This window comes from Lygodium microphyllum, chromosome 21 (assembly GCF_053477565.2).
Source record: "Lygodium microphyllum isolate KBCC chromosome 21, Lygodium_microphyllum_v1.1.10, whole genome shotgun sequence".
Classification (NCBI taxonomy): Eukaryota; Viridiplantae; Streptophyta; class Polypodiopsida; order Schizaeales; family Lygodiaceae; genus Lygodium; species Lygodium microphyllum.
In genome coordinates, this window is record NC_141155.1 from 128,278,783 (window position 1) to 128,296,532 (window position 17,750).

The following is a 17,750-nucleotide window of genomic DNA, read 5'->3' on the forward strand; positions in this document are numbered from 1 at the left end:
GACCACGACCACCACGACTACGACTATGATTACAACTACAACTATGACCATGACTACGACTACGGCCACGACAATGACCATGACTACGACTACGATGACCACAACTAGGAATACGACCAGGACCACGACCACAACCACGACCACGACCACGACCACCACGACCATGACTACCACTACGAATACGACTATGACTATGACCAGGACCACAATCACGACCATGACCACGACCACGATCATGACCACGACCATGACCATGATGACCACGACTACGACCATGACCTCGACCATGACCACGACTACGACTATGACTACAACTACTTATATAGAGATGAAGAGAGAGACAAGAGTTGAGAGAAGAGAGAGGAGAAAAAGAGAGAGATCCGACTAGAGCATTTGACACCCATAGTCAACACACCATGGAAAACACAAGCACAAATTGACATTGAATTATGGCAAGAAAATCCACCACAAAATAATAGTTATAATATACTCGAGGTAGGATTTCAAAGTCTTATTGATTTCAATTGGTCATGGATGCCATACTATGGGTAGGTTGCACTCACTAAGAATAGGATTGGTGATTCACCTCATCTTCTCTCCATCATCAATAGAATTCTCGTTTACCATTTACAACTCACCCACGTTCTCTCAATACTATTGCACACTACAATCTCTATGAGGGCATGAGATTGGGATCTCCACAAATACCAAAGCATGATCTCTAGCTTGATGGTTGCATATATACTACTACTACTCGTGGAATAAACCTTAAAATAGTTATTATACTCAAATATATGCTTGTTAGAGCTGACATTTGTTCCTAAGACTATTCTAAGAAAGAAAGAGGGTTAATGATAAAAGAGTGTCCTTCCTTGCAAGTGATTTTATATTATATTTATTAATTAAAATTGATAGTTGAAGATGAGTTTCCTAAGAGATCTTGTGGTGATGCTATTTTAGTTTTTTGTATTTGTGTTTTTAAGAAGAGATTGATTTTTATGGAATATCCAAAGTTATTTTTAGATTTACGTTATGAAAAATGAATATTTTTCATACTGATAGGCTGATTGCCTTCATTGTATACTTGCATGGTGGAGGTTAGGACAAGCCCCATGTATGAGAGATCTCTTTGCAGGAAGAACATTATGCTAGGAGGCACAAGTATGCTAGGGCTCTCTAGCCATATATACCTTAGGTTTGTTAAGGATCAGCTTAACCCCTATGAGCCTAGGATGAGCTTATTGTAAGGTCCTATTTACTTTTGTCTCTTTCACTCCCTCTCTCATTTCCTTTCTCTCCCTCACCCTCACTCTCTCTTTCTCTATTTCCCTATTAGGTTTAATGATTTTTCTCTCTTTTTCTCTCTCCCTCTCTCTCTCTCATTTTTTCTCTCTCCTCTTCCTCTCTCATTTCCTTTTCTCTCTTTCTCTCCCTCTCTCATTTCCTAACCCTCTCTCACCCTCACCCTCTCTTTCTCTATTAGGTTTAATGATTTTTTTCTCTTTTTCTCTCTCCTCTCCCTCTCTCAAATTTTTTCTCTCTCCTCTCCTCTCATTTCCTTTTCTCTCCCTCTCTCATTTCCTCTCCCTCCCTCACCCTCACCCTCTCTTTCTCTCTTTCACTATTCGGTTTAATGATTTTTCTCTCTTTTTCTCTCTCCTCTCTCTCTCTATTTTTTTTCCTCTCTCCTCTCCCTCTCTCATTTCCTTTTCTCTCTTTCTCTCCCTCTCTCACCCTCACCCTCTCTTTCTCTCTTTCTCTATTAGGTTTAATGTTTTTTTCTCTTTTTCTCTCTCCTCTCCCTCTCTCATTTCCTCTCCCTCCCTCACCCTCACCCACACCCTCTCTTTCTCTCTTTTCCTATTATGTTTAACATCTTTTCTCTCTTTTTCTCTCTCCTCTCATTCTCTCATTTTTTTCTCTCTCCTCTCCCTCTCTCATTTCCTTTTGCTCTCTTCCTTTCCTTCTCTCATTCCTTCTCCCTCCCTCTCCCTCTCTCATTTCTCTATTATGTTTAATGTCTCCCTCTCCCTCTCTCTCATTTTCCTATTATGTTTAATGTCTCTCTCCCTCTCCCTCTCTCATCTCCCTATTATGTTTAATGTCTCCCTCTCCCTCCCTCTCCCTCTCCCTCTTCCTTTCCCATTTCCTCCCCCTCCCCCTCTCCCTCTCCCATTTCCTCCCTCTCCCTCTCCCTCTCTCTCATTTTCCTATTATGTTTAATGTCTCCCTCCCTCTCTCTCTCTCATTTCCCTATTATGTTTAATGTCTCCCTCTCCCTCTCCCTCTCTCTCTCCCTCTCTCATTTCCTCTCCCTCCCTCCACCTCCCTCTCCCTCCCCCTCTCTTTCTCTCTCCTCCCTCTTCCTTTCCCATTTCCTCCCCCTCCCTCTCCCTCCCTCTCTTTCTCTCTCTCTCTCCCTCCCTCTCCCTCTCTCATTTTCTCCCCCTCCCTCTCCCTCTCCCTCTTTTTCCCTCTCATTTCCTCTCCCTCTCTCAATATACATAAATTATACAAAAAAAAGTAAAAGAGAGAGAGAATGTGCTCTCCCTTCCTCTCGTTCTCTCATTTCATCCCCCTCGCTCTTCCATTTCCTCCCTCTCCCTCTCCCTCTCCCTCTCTTTCTCTTTCTCTCCCTCCCTCTCCCTCCCTCCCTCTCCCTGTCTGATTTTCTCCCCCTCCCTCTCCCTCTCCCATTTCCTCCCTCTCCCTCTCCCTCTCTTTCTCTCTCATTTCCTCTCCCTCCCTCTCCCTTTCCCTTTCCCTCTCTTTTTCTTTCCCTTCCTCCCTCTCCCTCTCTCATTTCCTCCCCCTCCCTCTCCCTCTCCTTCTCCCTCTTCCTCTCTTTCTCTCTCATTTCCTCTCCCTCTCTCAATATACACAAATTAAACCCTAAACAAGGAAAAGAGAGAGAGAATGGACTCATTGTAAAGATTCAAAGGAGGGTTTGGCGGCTCCTCTTCTTCGCGAGTGACGGCGGCGGTAGTGAGAAGCCTTCTTCCTCTCCCTCTCTCACCCTCTATGCAAAATGGTCGCTCTCTCTCTCGCTCTCCCTCTCGAAAAATTTCACGAATGCGCGAAATGAAACATGCTCAGGTTTCGCCCCACTTTTTTTTCTTTGTGGGGCGCCGCTATTAGCGACGCCGCTATTTATCGTCGCTAATTAGCGTCGCTACATCCTAGTTTCCTTGTAGTGAAACTAACATTAATAACTAACAATTTTTTTTAAATTTAAAAAACTAAGGATCGTAACCCAATATTTTCTCCAGATTGAGAAGGATTGTAGCTACCCATCATGGAATTTACCACGTGAACGAGAGTTATGAGCCATATTTGTCATTAATGTCAGTGTGTATAGTATGGATGGTCCAAAAATATTAGATTTTTAGACAAAATTAGCATATTTTAGATAATATTTCTAGAATACGATGTCATGTAAAAAAAGTAAATGATTTTTAAAGAAAATTTTGGAGATTTAATGAAAAAAAAGAAGGATTGGCAAAATCGCACACGTATGGAAGATTTCAAAGCAAGTGTCTTGGAGTTTTATCCCCCTTTTGGAACCAACAAAACCATCAAATGTGTGATTTGAGCATCAAATTGCATCTTAGAAGTTTCAAATTGATGATTTTGCCAAGATCCCCTCCACAAAGAGCTCTTCTTCTCAGCCATAACCCTTCTCTAATTTAGCTATAAATACGAGACATGTGAAGCAGTTTAGAGAAGGATAAGGAGACCCCGAGAGGCTACGAGAGAGAGGTAGAGAGAGGGAGGTAGAAGGATATCCCTCGAAGAGACTTCAAGAAGGAGCTTGAGAGAGAGAGAAAGAGTGAGAGAGGAGTTACCGCGAGAGGCTATGAGGGAGAGACTTAGCTTAATCCCCCTATCTCGGTCTTCGACTAAGTGATCTTCTCTTACGCTCTCCCATCTCGAATTGATTCTGCCTTCCCTATCTCTTGAATACGCTCGCAGACGATGAATCCAAAGTGATGAGGTGGAAGGACCACAAGAACCACCGCAACCAACCGATCAAGGAATGGGTATTGCCTGAGATATGACAATGCCTGAGGTTGTCCAAGTGGCAATGTGAGTGTTGGCAAAGATGAAACTCCCAATGTCATCATGCCAAACCAAGTTATTCACTACTAGGTTATTATTTTGCCACTTTAAAGAAATAAGATTTTTATCAAATTTTTTATAAAATATTAGATTTCATAATTTGCACTTACACGAATTAATTACTAGTACACGAATTAATTAGCTTTCATATTTTGCATACTAGTACAAGCATAAACTATTAATTGCTATGAATTGTAGCTAGATTAATTGAGATTCTAAATTGTACAATCATGTTGAAAATAATTGCCAGAGGTTATTACACATATGTCTTTATGCGCATTCGATATAGTTATAGTCAAATGCAATAAGGTTAAGTGTTGACTAATGCTTAAAAAGTGAAACCTTATTTAAAGGTATTATAAATCATCTCGTTAAATTATTATCGCAATATTTTTTCTAAAGGAAATTTGCTTATGTTGGGTAAGATAACCCAAACGGGAAATTCATGTCTTTCTTAACATGTTGTAAGAGATGTAATTAACACTTCTTTATGGGGAGGAGAATCCTCATTAGAATGTAAGGTTACCTTACGATAACTTCTACCTTAGCTATGGAAGCTATGAGGTGCACGATGGTGTGATTGTCATTGCATTTTTTTATATACGTTTGAAATGACTATTTGTGTTTGCTAGATTCTAGATCTCTGATTGAAAACATTGACAAACATGATAAAAGAAAAGGTCGTGCTAGGCTATCCCCAAGCTAGCTACAAGACCTACTCCAAGGGGTTCATGGTTATCACTTCAAGAGGCCTAGACCAGCTCCATAGCAAAAGGTTTGTCCGTAGGAATAGTCTGGGGCAGTAGGAAATGTGGGTGCCAAGGGGGGACTTTGGTTGTAAATCATACGTTGTTCTTAGAATCTGAAAAGCCCCTTCGTGACCCAAGATTGGATCCTCGAGCCCTAAATACTAGTTATAAGGGTCAAATCTTGGTGGATAGAATACCCTCGTGAAAATCTATATATCTTCCCTAAGGTCAAAAAGATGGAAATTGTAATAAACTTCCAATATAATAAAAAAATTTGTTTTATTCAATGATTGTTTGAATTGTATGTGTATCCATGAGATAAATTACGTGAAGGAACCTATGATTTAACGGACTAATTAAGAAAGCTGGTTGTATATGTTTCAATAAATGTATTGTAGGTAATTAAAAAACTAAAGATGATTCCATAATGCAAGTAGGTGGGCATGACCCCCGACGGCCAGGTCAACAATAGAGTGGTCCCAGTTAATTGTGAGCTTTTCTTATAAATCAATGATGATAGAAATAGAAAGATGATAGATTGATGAACTAGTCGTTAGGTAGAATTGACTTGCATTGTTTTAGGGTGTTGAAATGGGATTTTACCTTATGGACACGAGTGTTGACGTACCGCACTCCCCTCTGTCTCCCATTCTCTTTGAACCAAGTGCAATGGAAAGTCCACTTTAGATCGAGTAATCTTGTAGAAGTGGAAACTCAAAATTACTGATGCTAGCTCGCTGCTAGCAGACCCATATGATTTTAGGGACCCAAAAATTTAGGTGGATCCTAGTGGATTTGACTGGAACTTTTTCACCGAGATATAGACTCAGTGGGATCTAAGTGACAAGCCCCGTGATGTTCCCAAGGAGCACCGAGTGGTGTCGTTTAGAAAGCCTACTAATGGACTACAAAAAGATGCACCTTGGAATGAGCCTGACAGACACCTCACACACACACACACACACACACACACACACACACACACACACAGAGGTGCTTTCTATTATGCTTTTCCCTACTTTATCTCATGTGCTACTAAGTTTTATTATGTTCTTCAAAAAAAAAATCTTGGAAAAAAGAAAGACTGAGGTAGAACTTACTACTACAAAATGAGTTTTGGAGAGTCAGCTAAGGTCAAAGATAGTGAACAAATAGTATTTTTATGCTTTATGTGAGAATCCCTTAATTGATATCAATAATGAACTAGTGCTTGAGACCTTATGTCTATTGGCAAGTGATGCAAATAGTACAAAAGGAAAAAGTGGCCATTTTTTCATGGATTCGTATTTTCGGGACAAGATATTGAGGATACCCTAAAGTTCCCAAGATATATATTATTTGCCACATCCAAGAGTAGCCACCAAGTTATGAGAACATAGATCTTGAGAATTTTATAAAGAAAAGACTTATGAGATGATAGCTTGAATTTTTGATTCAACAATGTTATAAACCATTATTGAATTAATGAAGGGAACCCTTATTGTTCTTGTGAGAAGCTTGTGAGATGTGCTTATGCTGAATGAGTGGCTTGCTTTGGTACTTAGGCAATGAAGTCCATCATATGAAATTGATTTTTGAAATTGTACATGCGATGGTGGATAATTGATAGTTTGTATTTGAATTTTGAGAGAACGTTATGAATATCTTAGAGAAGGCACACCCTTGGACTTGCCTTAGTTTGCTGAGAGGCTATGGATAGAGTGTGACTTGGGGAAGGGCTTGTTGGATGGTCTCAATGTATAATGACAATTCTTGAGAATAAGCATGTTCAATGTGAATAATGACAATTCTCAAGATTAAGCATGTTTAATGTGAACTATACTTGAATCCAATTGGATAGTCTCGAGGAATGCCATGGATAGCATCTCATAACTTTTTCATGATTAATTTAGACCATGTTGAAAGCCCCTAAGCCAACCCTCTAGAGAATTTGGTGGATGGAAGAACTAAAGCTACTCCTTGTTTCTTCTTTAAAGGACAAAGAACGAATGATACTATGACCATTAATAGGGAGATGATGACCATGATTGTTGGGTTTATGACCATGTCACTTGAGTCATATCCCTTGATCAAATCATTGTATACAAGAATCAGTCTTTGGAAATAATGTCATTACAAGATGTTCTCCTTTTCCACTAGCTTATAGGGTCTTATAAATAATGAAAAAACTTTTCTACCACTGCCATTACACAAAGTTCATGATTACAATTCAATTGGATTGGAATATCAATCCTCATTTTAGGTAATAAAAATCTTAGTTTTTGGTTGTTACATAAATGTAAGAGAGGAAAATTTAAATTCTTGAGTGATTGAACTCTAAACTTGACTTGTATATTAATTAGAATCATCAAGGCTTGAGAATGGATGGCACTTCAAAGGAGCTTCAAGAAACGAAATTCCTCTTGAATGAAACCCCACCACAAAGTTTAATGGAGAAGGATCCAAAGTGGAATAGGATGTGGAAGTCTAGATTAAAACCATGGGTGAATACTTCAAGGCTGCTAGAACCACTAATATAAATATTCCCATGATTGCACGGCTTTTATCTCACTTGTAAGGCCAAGCTATGGTGAAAACAATGGTGTCAAAATAATGGGCTAACTAAAGCTTCCCCTACATAGAAGAAAATCAAGGAAGTTATGAAAGAATGATACCTATCTCCATTCTTGAAGCCATCAAGATGAATAGGGCCTTCATTAGTTGAAGTTGACTTTGAAATGTCACTATAGCTCCAAGTTTGTGAGCCTTCAAAAATATGCACCACAAATGATGGTAACTTGAAAAATTGCAAGATTCTACTAGCATGTGAATTCTCCTTTTAACACTTATTTTTGAATTGATGAAATCCACAATTCTTAAATATGCCCTCATGTGAGCCAAGTCCAAAGCCAAAGATATTGCTTCGAATGGTGAGAGAAATTGTACAATGAAAAATAATTATGGAAGGAATTATCAAAATCATGGTGTCCAGGTAAACAATGCCAAGACTAATGGGTGGGATGATATAATCAGCCAATATCTAGGAAGGTTGGTAACAAGCACCATGATTTTGATAGGTAGGAAACAATCACCCAATGCCTAAGAAGGTAGTAACAACAAGTGCACTGATACCAATGTAGAAAGACTTGATACCTAAGGACTATCTACTTGAATTAGAATCATCTTAATCATCCAATCACGAGAGGTCATGGAAATGGGAATAATAACAAAGGCCATGGATGAGAAAGACTAATTGGAGCCTAGATGAGTTGTATGATAGAGTAGCCTAAAAGAAGAAGGGGATACCCTAGGAGAAGAAGTTGAATAAGGAATTATTCATGCAATCATTAAGAATAAGGGAGATCTTTGTCAATGATTTGTCATCTAAATAAAATTGAATTATATGAATAACTCCTTCAAAATCTTGGTTGATTCTACAAGTACTCATTCTTTTCTAACTCACAAGTACAATTAAGAAGTTACAATGCTATAGAGATAATTATTGTAAGTTTTTTTAGTTAAAGGAAATCAACTCTATTGAAATTGTAGGAAATTTCTAATTTGGTTTAGATAAATGGAAAATTGGCTACCATTAGGGTATTATGATTGTATAATAGTTATGGATTGAATAAAGTGAAATAAGAAGATAAATACTCTATGCGAGGGAGGAAATTATCTTCTAGGACTTAGAATGCAACACCGTGAACATAAAAGGGAAAGCTAGAAGGACTAAAGTCGAGGTAGACAAATGTAGTCAACTTTGAAAAGAGCTAAGAAAGGGACAACCAATTAATATGATCACATTGAACAAGGTTGAAAAGACCAAGCGAGGCACGCTACCTTTATGGATCAATAACATTAATTGTGTTTCATTTAAAAGAGCTAACATTGCTACCTCCAAACCAAGAAGTTGACCATGAGATAGAATTGATTCCTTGAGTGGAACTGGTATCCAAAAGTTCATACAAGATGTGAGCACTATATTGAGCTTAAGGAAAAGACAAGATAGTTGATTCAACAAGTCTTCATACATCTTGTAACTTACATTGGGAAGCACCCATCCTTTTTCAAAATAAGGTGTGCCCTTTAGACTTTGTATTAGGTCAAGAATAAGTATCCCATACTTGGAATGAACAACTCCTAGGCTAAGTATATGGAGTAAAAGTCTTCTCAATGATTGATGTAAGATTAAGTTACTATTAAATCCAAATTAAAGAGCATCATATCCCAAAGATAGCCTTCAACATACTAAATATAAATATTATGGTTTCATGATCATGCCATTTGGACTGACGAATATCCCAAGGATAGCTTTCAACACACTCAATATAAATACTATGATTTCGTGATTGTACCATTTGGATTGACGAATATCCCAACAATGTTCAACCACTTGATACAATTTATCTTTTTACCATACCTAGCTGACTTTATGTTAGTATTCTTTGATAACATGTTGGTATAGTTCAAATTCCTAAAGTACCATGTGGTTTTTCTTAAGATTGTATTTCAAACCTTTGCAAAAACTAGTTCTATACTAAGAAAAGACAACATATGTTTTGCATAGATAGGATTGAATACTTGGGATATATTGTATTTGTCAAAGGAATCTCAATAGACCTAGGCCGATCTATTTCCAAAATAGTCAAGAAAATTCTTGGCCTCTCAACTTTTGTGGTGACATGACTGAAATGCAACATTTAAAAAACAAAAATATATATTAGATTTCTCAATCTGTGTGTGTGTGTGTGTGTGTGTGTGTGTGTGTGGAATACTCTAATCTTGAATGGATTGGATGCATATAGTGTGCAACATGAAACCAAGGAGTGTCCATATATTCATATGTGCCCATGGAAATGGAGCAACATTGCATGAGCCACATTCCCAATATAGCCATGAAGAAAATCACTTTAGTTATATGAGTGGTTGAATACTAAGAAAACTTTGATAAATGAAGGAACATGTAACCATAGTGCCATTGTGAAAAATCATTAACTTTAACTAAGAATTTGAAGTGATCAATGATGCAAATGGACTTGCAATTAGAGGACTGTTGGTACAACGAGGAAGATCTATAGCTTATATCTCAGGAATGCAAAAACCCTATGAATCCAATTATGCCACACATGAATCTAAGTAGTGATTCATGCCTTGATGCTATGGAGATATTACCTACTACAATAGCCTTGATCTTTACCTAGGTTGACCTTAACATAGCATAATTCAATAATCATTCAAAATTTTCCAATATTCTCATATTATTATTTTTAATATCTTTGCATTTTCTCTTATCTTTAAGAGGAAGATCAAATGCTTTTTGATTGGCTTGATTCCTTGAGAAAGATATCAAAGCAAGTCTTCACCATTTACAAAGTTTCTTTTGCCTCATAAAATCTCTAGCCAAGGGCATCATTTAAAATCATTTCACCATGAATAAGGTTCATTTTCTCCTAATTAAATCCAAAGCCAAGGGCATCATTTTAAATCCTTTCACCTTGAATATTCCTCCCTCGTCCCTCCATCTCAGAGAAGGAGGCCAACATTTTTGCTACCACTTCAAACACACGACCATGGGTAAATAATAAGGAAAAAGCCTTTTATGTGGATGCCTTCATTCCACCGTAACATTTGGAACTTCTTCTTTGAGACAAAAACAATAAGATGGGTTTTTTTTAGGGCTTACATCCTCATTGCCCCAATTCTAATATAAATGTGGCTTATTTTACTTGGACAAAAAGACCTATCTATAGTTGCAAAGGGATATTCTTATTGGGTGTAAAGTCCCTTTAATCTCGATGAGTATAAACTTACGGGCACACCCTTATTTGTGCCCTAACATATAAATACATTTTATTCTTTGTGTACCATAACTCAATTGGTACACTCATCTTAATGATTCTCTCACTCTCAACACTACTTTTGCTCCTTTTTTTGTCTCACACTCCATTGTGCATTTGTCCAAAAAAATGGTATCAGAGCTCTTGGCAAGAGTGTGCACGCTTTCCAAAAGTGCGAGTCAATTCATGCGTGTGCGAAGAAGTCGGTCACCGTTTCTGTCAGTCATTGAGAGCAAGCTAGCTGCCCTTTTGGTCAAACTAGTCAAGCAAAGATAGTCAATAGAGATGTCGTGACTTAACAGGTGAGCAAGGAGACCAAATATTGCAATAGGTCCAATAGAGACCAATTGCGACAACAACCGACAATAGGTCGGACAACTGCGATGTCAAGTAGCAGTCCACAGTAAATATAGCAAGTTGGTAGGTAGGTACTAGCTTATGACATGGCACACACAGGTTGTGTGAGGCAGGTCAATGGGCACTACACCTCAATAACCCCATTTTCATCAATTTTTATTTTATTTAATATAGATTATTCCTTTCTAATTAACAGGGATTCACATGCATAATCATAGCTACCAAATTTGTGCATATTTATGTTTGAAAATTTGGGGGTTTCCCAAATCTGATGGTACTCATAGATAGTAGTGACACTGAACCCAAAAATTGAAGAAATTGTGTATATTAGCCTTGGAAATTTTGGGGATTTTTAAGTATCAATGAGATTTTTCTTGACTGAGCGAAATTCACTAACGTTGGTACATATTTGGACCCAAAGAAATTGGAGATTTTGCAAAATTCTATAAAATTTTACTAAAATTGCTTGTTTTATATTCTTGTGAACACATATTAATGCGATTGGGGGAGATTTATGAGTGAAATTTTGGGGCTTTTAATGAAATTTGTGAATTTTGGCAAAATTTATGTGTGAAATGTACATTGGAAACATTGTTGAAGGAATCTTGGTACTGCACACAATGAAATTTGAGCTTATTATCTCTCACTTGTGAGATTTTGAAGAAATTGTAGAGAAATATGGTATTTTTGTGTATCAAAAGTGCTTTTGGGCACGTATGTATGCATTACACATGTTTGGAAACTCCCATTGAGTTGGTATATTACTAAATATTCATGGTGCAACAGTCTTAGTGATCACTTGTGCAAATCTAGGATTGTTGCAAATGTATTTTTGGTGATATTACTGAAGTAGGAGACACTTTGCAATAGTGTATGCATGGATTATATGATGGAATCTCAATTGTATTGTTGAAAGTCATTCCTTGTAATGTTGTACATGAACTTAGATCAAATCTTGCTCTTATCTCCTAAAATATTGGGCTAAAATTAGCTAAATATTCAGTCTAATATTTACTATCATAAAATACAGCATTGATACATGGCACTTTGTTGAATAAAGGCCACTAATGCTTCTAGTCATTAAGAGAAATATGGACTCTCTCTTTTGCCCCTTAAGGGGTTTTTTCTCACCTCTCTCTCTCTAGTAAGAGATTCCAAAATAATATTAGAATAAGAGATCTTCTACAATCAATCAAATCTTGTATTTGTATTTTCAATAGATTTCACCTATTATTTTATTCTCAAATTGTAGGATAAGGTCACTTTTTCTCAAAATCTCCATAACTAAAAAAATACAAATTTATTTTCTATAAAAATAGAGCCAATCATTAATATACGACTCTTTAATGCCCTCATGACTTTTCACCATGAAAATATGTTAGAATCATTCTCATTTTTGCTTCTTAAATGGGCGAAAGTTAAAAACCAATATAAAATGATGTACACGTCATATTTTAATATTATTTTTTACTCGGAGACACCTTTTTGACTCAAGAGTTTTCTTGTAAATTTTTATCATTTTTGTACAAGTATATGTCTATTTCTGGGCATTTCTTCATTCCCTCTCAAAGCTCTATTTTTGTCCGAAATTTTGTGTCCTCTTCTCCTTTCCTCCAGAATATGGTTTCTTACATAGAAATTCTTCTGAAGCAATACTCAATATTATCTACAATACTCTCTGCCCTGCTACAAGCAATCTTAGGACTGGTTTTGCTAGCATTTACTAAAATCAAATAATCTCTATCTACAACACTCTCTACCCTACTATAAGCAATCTCCCTCTTCAGTACTATGATATATGATATCTTCCTCTTCAACACTCTATACTAGAAGCAATCAAGTGATAATGGAGGTATCTTTATTTTTTAATCTCTATGATATTATTATTCTTCATAGTTTTTTGTTTAATCCTTAAGTGTCAATTCACACATACATACATACATACATATATATATATATATATATATATATATATATATATATATATATATATATATATATATATATATATATATATATATATATATATATATATATATATATATATAGATATAGATAGAGAGAGAGAGAGAGAGAGAGGGGAAGAGAGAGGATTGTGTGAGATGAACTAAGAAAGTAAGTGATAGATTGACAGAGAGTAAACTAGGGTAGAAGATAAGATGATGTTATTGTTCTCGACTTCTGTATAAATGTGTTTAAATATCTTTTATCAATTCTTCTTGAGAGGGAGAGAAAGAGAGAGAGAGAGAGAGAGAGAGAGAGAGAGAGAATATTTTGGATAGAACAAAATATAAGATTGCATGCTGATTGGAGGTAGATTAAAAGCTAAGATTACGGGTGTAACAAGCGGGATACACACCGACCAGGGTTTAGACACCTCATCACACTGATCAAGGTATTTAAGTTGTAAGAGCCCCAAATTAGGGCAACCAATTATTATCAAGATCATACTCTTCACCTTCATCTCCAGCTTCCATGGCTTCCTTTTCCCTTCTCTCTTTCTCTCTCTTCTTCTAGTCTTCTTCATTCTTTTTCTTGCCCTCTTTCTCTCTCCTCAGCTCTTCTTCTCTCTCTTCTCAACTTCTTTCATTACAAGTGGTATTAGAGCTTCAGGCTTTGGTCATTTTCTCATTTTTCCCTTTCTTCCTTCTCAAATCCCTAGTTACTCAGCTTACAGGTACAAGTATAGCAAGAATGACTACAGTTAACTTCAGTTTTTTGGAGCAAGTAGGAGCTATGGTTGGAGACTCACACATATCTGGAGGTAAATTGGTTAAAATAGCAGGTCATCACTTCTTTTCATGCAAATTTTAAGGGTTCCAGGCCAAGTTTAGGGTCCCAGGAGTTGGAAGAGGGCAAAACCTCAGTTACTTTTTGCTCCAGTCCCCTTTCTCTCTCCTCCCAGGCAAGTTGCCATAGCCATACAGCAAAGAGAACTTCTCTTTTTCCCTGGAGCATCCATGTGAGGACAAAACTGAAGCCCCAAGAGCCTTCCCCACTTGCCCCTAACCACAAGCCTTACCCTTGAGAAGGATGAGAGGCCAGGAGAGACCCTGGGGAACAGCACGCAATTTGCAGTGCATTTTGCGATGTTGTTCTCTACTCCTCCTGCCTCCCCCCTCCGCCCCAGCCTTCCTTCCATACTACCCTCTGCCATTCAAGGACCTGAATGAGCACACTAACCTCCTCCTCCTTGATACTCTTGCTCCCAGGATTCACCCTACAACCCAATATTAGTGAGTTTGGGAAACTCCCAATTCCCATTTTTTGAATACTAAAAAGGTGGCACCCAGATAATATGCCCATAAGTTTCTCAAAACTATATGATCTGACCTATCATTGGAAAGCACTTGAAAAATGGAATCTATAGAGCTATAGAGCGCTCAATTTGGAGTTATAGTGTTCAAGTTATGACAAATCCAAAGATTTGACCACGTGTCCCAAACTTTTGGGAAATTCCCATATTCCCCAATATGGTGTTCTAAAAGGTGGACAGCATTTGGACTGTTTGGAATAGTTTGAGGCAGCCATGGATTCTTCAAGCTAAACCATCTCTGAACCTGAGAGCTCATTCCCCACAAACCCTTTAGCCCATGAATGATTTCTTTTTCCCGGATGAAGATATTAAATTTAGCATGCATGGGAGCTTTGTGGGCAACCATGAAAGCTTCACTTGAAGCTTCCCATTATTGAAGCTCAAGCTCGGGGACAAGCACAGGAGCCTTCTTCATCAGCAAGAGCATTCGAATGCTGAAGTATTCTTCCACGGATGCCCAACCAACAACCAGACTTGATCAATGGAGCAATTGGGCACCATGACGACTTATGCTTCAATGATCGTCCCAAGCATTAAAGAGGTATGCCAATCCGATCTTAATATCTCAATTTAGCCACTTGCTGAGCTTAATCCATTGTTGGAGAGATTCGAGATTGCATAGGTTTAATAGTTTAATCCACTTCATGTGCATGCATCATACCTCTTCCTGAAATTTATTGTTATGGCTGATATTAATTCCCATTTGGTCTTGTGATCTTGGATGAGGCCCAAATGAATAATATCCATTGTAAATTGGGTAAGTAGCAGCTAGTGAGTCACTGGACTGTCAAGGTAACCCCTACCCCAACCTTTGTCATTCCTTGCATCTCATGAAAAGGCCAAATGTCTTCTTTCCAATGCATTTCATGCTGATTGCCTAATAAAAATGTCAGCCATGTATACTCTGGCTGAGGAAAAATGCCAATGCTAGGCGAGATGGTACGACAAAAGAGAGATGACCCTCCCTTACCACTTAAGACCCTGAAAAGGTGCACAACCCGGCCCGGGGGAAACTTTGCCCGCCTACTGGTGATCCAGAACCCAATACTTGTATGCAGGTGTAGGTACTCCCATGAGCTCCACTCCCCTGTCCCAATGATCCCTCTTGGATACCCCGCAATGATAATGGCACCCATGTATGACACTTGAAGTACATGTAGTCAAAGGAGATGTATGGCAGTGAATGTACTTATGCATTAATGGCAAAGCTGATAGGTATGCAATGATGCTCGAGATTATGCTCAGTATGCTCAAGATGCTATTGATGTGGCTGATCATGCCCCTTGAACTATGCTCTATCCATGTTAGATCTTGGTACTAAGGGACAGAAAGTGTTTTTTGTCACAGTCTTGCAGGACTGCCACAAAGATCCCATTGCAAAAGAATTTGTTCTGAATCTGGGGGTGAACCCTATAGCTCACCTCAAAGAGGGATTTGTCCCCTCCCGTTTGAATCAAAAACCTCCCCAATCAGAGCTACGGTGTGAAAGTTATGCCCGTTTTTGTGCACTAGGGTCACTATGGACAGGATGCAGACTGCTCCAGGATAGGCACAGTAAACCCATTACAGAAAATTATGATCAAAGCTTAATAGCTCATCTCAAAGAGGACATTGTCCCCTTCAACTTGAGCCCAAAATCTCATCAATGGGAGTTTCCTACAAAGAGTTACGCCCCTTTTACTGACAGTAGGTCTTGTGGACTGTATCGAGATGGCTGGCCAGAAAGACAAAAGCAAGGCCCAAGAGGAACTCCAGAGGGAGATTAGAGACTTACGGACCTCCATGAATGAGGAACCAAGCTTGGCGCAAGATTACCATGGTGAGATACAGGAAGAAATGCCTAAAACGGGCTTGTATACCATTCTCAATCACACCCTCTATCAACATGAGCTCTGTCATATGGAACGACACAATGATATGGTCACCAACCACCGCCAAATGATGTCAAAGTTTGATGAAGTGATAAAGCACATGGCTATCTCAAACTCGAAGACTCAACAGACCTTGGAGCAGCTCACTACTCTTGTTGCTCAATTAGAGACCACTTCATCCCAAGAGAAGACAAATGACGCTAGGCATGAGTCTAGATGTCCTCCACATCAGGAACCGTCGCATGGTCCACTGGATATACTTGGTGCTAAGGGAATTTCCCCTTCTACCTATGAGATTGGGGAACCCTTTCATATGCATGATGAGCCCCTATTGAATTCCCCCGTGTCCACGATGTCAGCAACATCCATTTGAGGCCTTCTCCCACCTTGAGTCAAATTTCACCCGCTCTACCTAGGAGCCCCCATGCACCTCATATGAATCAGCCCCATCAAGGACAATATGGTACAAATGGCTGGCCTGGCAATCATGGACAACATGGTTATAATGGACAACATGGGCTTAATGCACCACAAGGGATGTATGGATAGCAAGGCATGTATGGCCACCATGGGCTGCATGGACAGCAACGATTTCATGGGCAGCATGGCTCCTATGATCTATGTGACAAGGTCATCCTAACAAAGTACAATGGGAAACCCCCCTCACCATATGACTTGGAAGAATGGACGTCAAAGTTGGAGTCCTACTTCAATATCTACCCCCGCACTGATTATCAAAAAATACTTTTGCCTCTCTCGAAGGGTTTGCCCACACATGGTGGTGCTATATCAATTTGGAGAATCAACAATTCATTGACTGGGAATATTTAAAATACATATGGTCCAAGTTTTTGTGTCCCCTATGGAAAAAGAACGGTTGGCAAGACGATGGTACACTCTTCACCAACGTAACCTCATTGTACGTGACTACACAAATCAGTTCATGAACTTAACCATGTATGTGGAGAGCATTAGTGACGATGCTAAATTGCACAAGTACATCCATGGGTTGGAATCAAGTCTATCGGCCGATGTCATGGCCCAAAAACCTACCACACTGTTTGATGCAATCAAATTGGTTGAGAGATATGCAAGAAAGTACCGTAAGAATGAGCATTTTCAGCAAGGTGTTGGACCTCTCTGCATTCCTTCACGATCAGCCCATACGGAGGTGGTTTTCGGGGCACTTTTATGCCTAATAATAATAATCCCAAAGTAGCCACTTACCCCACCTTCCATGCTGCAAGAAAAATAGGCACTTTTGGGGCAGCATCGGGCTCTAATGCTGAAAATAGGTATGTTGAAAATAAACAGTCCATCGCATCACCTTTCCATGGATCCAGTAGTCAACGGTTCATCTCCCCAGATGTTGTGAAGGAACGGAAAAAAAAGGGCATATGCTTTAAGAGTGGAGATAAGTACACTGTTGATCATGCCTCCAAATGTCAGTACAAGACAGCTAAGGTCAAAGTTCATAGCATGTTTGTCATGGAAGATTGGCATACTGAGCAGGATGACCTAC